The sequence below is a fragment of the Melanerpes formicivorus genome, unplaced genomic scaffold (genome assembly GCF_026170545.1).
Source record: "Melanerpes formicivorus ecotype bairdi unplaced genomic scaffold, bMelFor1.0.p_v2 SCAF_129, whole genome shotgun sequence".
Classification (NCBI taxonomy): Eukaryota; Metazoa; Chordata; class Aves; order Piciformes; family Picidae; genus Melanerpes; species Melanerpes formicivorus.
In genome coordinates this window covers 350172-354706 of record NW_027142481.1, presented here as the reverse complement: position 1 = coordinate 354706, position 4535 = coordinate 350172, and the positions used below count along the sequence as shown (strand labels likewise).

General features: G+C 60.3%; 1 protein-coding gene across 1 annotated transcript in view; it reads left to right on the top strand.

Annotated features, from left to right (window-relative positions):
- The first annotated feature begins 996 nt into the window (after nt 1-996).
- PTPN13 (protein tyrosine phosphatase non-receptor type 13) overlaps nt 997-4535 on the top strand; it is a 157412-nt gene continuing 153873 nt past the window's right edge. Inside the window, 1 exon segment of the mRNA XM_068168025.1 lies at nt 997-1163. The gene's annotated coding sequence lies outside the window, so the exon portion shown is untranslated.

Sequence of the window (4535 nt, the reverse complement as noted above, 5' to 3'; positions counted from 1 at the left end):
GAAGAAGCATCCTTAAAGAAGCCTTTCAGCCCAACAGACTTTTTCCTCACCACGTTGCCTCAAAAATAACAACCCAAACCCTGGCCACGTTTGAAAAACTTTGCTACTTTTTCTTCCTGCAACTTTGCCTTGCGCAACTTTTATTGCCTTTTCCCCCCTAACAATGTAGCTGCGGTTTGGCTGGAAGGGGTGGGAAATGCTCCTGGATCGATCCCCTGCTGGATGGGAGAATGCCTCCCGCGGGTGGATCCCCTGCTGGATGGAGAGTCCCTTCTTGCCGGTGGATCCCCGCAGGCACCCGCACAGGGATCCCCTCTAACAGAGGACCGAGACCGTCGGTGTAAGCGCCGGGGGCTGGAAGCCGCCAGGAGAGCAAGAGAGCATCCCCCTAGAAACTCATCTTTGGGGTCAAGCGCTAGTTGCTTGGCTCAGGAGAGGCCATTCTCGACTCGCTGCGGCCGGACGAGGGGCCGGAGCAGGGGCCGGGACCGTGAGCCCGCGGCTGGCGGGGCGCAGAGGGCGGGAAGGGGCCGGGGCCGGGCAGGGCGCGGAGGGAGCGGGCGGGGCCGGGCTTGTGCCAGCAGCTTCCCCGCCGCCTCGGGGGCGTGAGGGAGCGGCCGTCGGGGGCGGAGGGCGGCTGCGCGGCCGCCGCCTCCCCGCTGCTGCTGCTGCTGCCGGCGGCCGATGAGCGGGGGGGGGTGTCGGTGGGGGGCAGCAGCGGCCGGCTGGAGCGGCGTGGAGCGGAGCAGGCAGCGGGGAGTCCGGGCCGGCGGGACCGGGCGGCCACGGTGGGTAAGCGGCGTTGCGCTGCCCGTGGTGGCGGCAGCGGCAGCGGCGGAGCTCAGGCGCGCAGCGGCGGGGAGGGAGGGCAGGCGGGGAGCCGCGGGGCGGGGAGCGCCGCCGCTCCGCCCTTGTCCGCTGCGTGCGGGAGCGAGGGGCTGCCGGGCGGCGCGGGAGGAGGCGATGCTGCTCCGCTCCGGCTCCGGCTCCCGCTCCGGCTCCCGCTCCCTCCCGGCGCTGCCTTGCTGCGGGCGCCGAGCGCAGCTTCACGCCAGCGCTGCTGCGGGGGAGGGCGAAGCGGCGGGCGGCCGGGCTCCATCCGCGCCCCGTGGCCGGGCTCCAGCAGCGCCCCGCCAGCGCCGACGGCGCTTCCACAGCGGCCGGTAAGGTGCGCGGCTCCCCAAGCCTTTGGTCTCCGCGGGTGGCCGCGGGGGCTTTCGCGCCCCGCGGAGGTGCGCGGGCAGGGGCCGGGCTCAGCCTGAGCGGTGCTGGCGCGGGGGCAGCCCCCCGCACCCCCAGGGGCCCGGCTCGGCTCGGGGGGGGGGGGGGGGGGGGCTGAAGGGGGTCCTCAATAACCGCACTGCAGGGGGGGGGCTGTGTGGCAGGGGGCAGCACCGCGCCCGAGGTTTCGCCTGCGCGGAGCGAACAAAGCAGCCCCCGAACTTCCGAGCGGGGAGGCAGGGAGGGAACAAAAACTTCTCGCTCGGAAGCGCTTAGCGAGGAGCAGAAAGCGAAGTTAATGTTGGCCGGCGATGAGAAACAAGCGTAGGTTTCATTGGCTTTTTTATCTCCTAGCAATCGACACCTCCGCAGACCGCAGGATAATCTCCCTCCTCTTCCAGATTGTGTCATTCTTTCTAAATTGCGTGTTTTAAAAACAACAAAGGCAGTGACTTCATAGGGAACCGCCAGGAGCTGCTCCGCTTCCCCCCTCCTGGCTTTTGGGGCAGGCGTTTGGGAACCGGTTTGGTTTTGTTAGGTGGGATGGGGAGTCAAGGTAGGACAGGGAGACGGTGAGGTTGGTTGCAGGTAATCTGCGTCTAGCCATCTTATTAAGGCGTGAGTTGTAGAGGAGGGAATAGGAATGCCTTTGCATGCGGAACTAGCTGGGGCAGTCGCTGGGATCACTCCGGGAAAGCCTCCTCGGTGGGAAGGGAAGGTTTGATGAAACTGCAGCGAAACTGGGTCAGAACAGGCAGGCTGCCTCCTGGGGGGGCAGAACCTCGTGTGTGAGAAAGCTGCCGCTGCATACATGCATCCCAATGGCCCTTTGGCTCCCCCCGGGGTCATTTGCTTGGCTTGAGGCTGGTGAGGTGATGACATTTAATACCTGAAGTAATGACTGCAGAGCAGGGCTGCTTTCTGTGCCCAAATTATGCAGCAGGCTTCTGACTGATACTACCTTTGCAAGCCTGTCCTTGAGTGACCAGGTCACTCACTGTGCTTGAGTGATCAGGGAGCGATAGGACTAGGGGGAATGGAATGGAGCTGGAGGTGGGGAGATTGAGGCTGGAGGGGAGGAGGAAGTTCTTCCCCATGAGAGTGGTGAAGCCCTGGGATGGGTTGTGCAGGGTTGGGGTTGTCCAGGGTTGTCCAGGTTGGGGCCCCGTCCCTGGAAGTGTTTAAGGCCAGGCTGGCTGAGGCTCTGGGCAGCCTGATCTAGTGTGGGGTGTCCCTGCCCATGGCAGGGGGGTTGGAACTGGATGCTCCTTGTGGTCCCTTCCAACCCTGATACTGATACTATAATGATACTATGATCCTCCACTGGATCACCAGCCCCAGGTTGCTTAAGGCCTCATCCAGCTTGGCCTTCAACACCTCCAGGCAGGAGGCAGCCACAGCCTCCCTGGGCAACCTGTGCCAGAGTCTCCCCAGCCTCACTCTCAAGGATCTCTTCCTCCTCTCCACTCTCAATCTCTCCTCTCCCCAGCTCCAAGCCATTGTTCCTCAGCATTGGCACTCCCCAGCCCTTGTCCAGAGGTCCCTCCCCAGCTCTCCTGGAGCCACCTTCAGGGGGCTGGAAGCTGCTCTGAGGTCCTCCCTGGGGCCCTGTCCCCTGGAGGTGTTTAAAGGCCCAGGCTGGATGAGGCTCTGGGCAGCCTGCTCTAGTGTGGTGGGTGTCCCTGCCCTTGGCAGGGGGGGTTGGAACTGGCTGATCCTTGTGGTCCCTTTCCAACCCTGACTGATTCTATGATCCCTATGACCAGAAACACCTTTTGAAGACCTTTCTGCAAGAGTTAGCTGCAAATGGGGAAACCAACCTGAGGAGTTTGGTTCTTGTGCAAGGGCAAGAAGCACTGGTGAGGAAAGAGTAAATCCAGCCTTGGAAACCTTTTGGTAGAGCAGTTACCACAGAATGTGCTACCACTCCTCCTGCTATCAGACCTCCCTATCTGCTCAGCTTTCACCTTGGGCATGTGTGTGTTTCATCTGGAGTGTCTTCTTCGCCTGCCAACGGGCAGAGCTCTCCATAAACAGCTTCTCAGTGTAGGCAGGGAGGGAAGAAGGGAGAAGATTGCTGCAGAAGCAAGCCCTCAAACAGCAGAGACAAGGACACTCAGCCTCACTTTTGAGATGCTTTATTGCCCTTTCAATGGGCTACCTGATGACAGGAAAAGCACATGGCATCTCTTCCTCTCCCTAGTGTGTGCCTGGGCTTTTGGGTGGGGGGTATTTTTTGGTCTGCTGGTGCATGGTGAAAGAGGTAGAGGATGGATTTGGGATTGGGTTGTGTTGCTGTTGTGGTGTTTGGTTGGGTTTCCCCCCCTTCCCCCCCCTCTATGGAGTGTGATTTTGGGGTGGTTGTTGTTGGTTGGGGTTTTGTTTGGCTTGGTGTGGATTTGTCTTGTTGGGTTTTTGTTTTTGCTTGGGTTGGGGTTTTCTTTTTGGGGGGATGTTTTTGGTTTGGGGTTGTTTCTTGGGGGTGTTTTTTGTTTGGGGTTGTTTCTTGGGGGTGCTTTTGGTTTATTTTTGGAGGGGTTGTTTTTTTTTGGTGGTGGGTTTGGTTCTTTTCTTTGAAGCTGGAGGTGTTCAAGAAGGGGATTGGCCGTGGCACTTGGAGCCTGTGGTTGAGTTAGTCAGGAGGTGTTGGGTGGTAGGTTGGACTTGATGAGCTCTGAGGTCTTTTCCAACCTTACTGATTCCATGATTCTAAGTACTTTTGACTATACCAGATGAGACCAGGGGGTGGGCAAGAAGGGCAGCAGCAGCCTGGGCTGGAGCAGCAATGGTTGGGCAGCTTGAGCAGGGGCAGGGGTTGTGCCCCTGGGCTCAGCACTGGGGAGGCCACAGCTTGAGGGCTGGCTTGAGCTTTGGGCTCCTGGCTGCAAGAAGGAGCTGGAGGAGCTGGAGCAGGGCCAGGGAAGGGCAAGAAAGGTGGGGAAGGGTGTGGGGGAAGAGGGCTGGGGGAGGAGCAGCTGAGGGAGCTGGGATTGTTCAGCCTGAAGAAAAGGAGGCTGAGGGGAAACCTCCTTGCTCTCTAAAGCGATCTGAAAGGGGTTTGGAGCGAGGTAGGGATTGGTGTTTCCTCCCTAGTAACAAGGAGAAGAGGAAATGGCCTCAAGTTGCACCAGGGGAGGTTTGGGTTGGGCATTAGAAGCAACTTCTTCCCTGCAAGGGTTCTGCAAAGCCTGGCCCAGGCTGCCCAGGGAGGAAGTGGTTGACTCTCCCTCCGTGGAGGTGTTCCCAAGAGGCAGAGCTGTGGTGCTGAGTGCCGTGGTTTAGCCCCAGCTTTGGAGGAGTTAGAGACTGCTTGA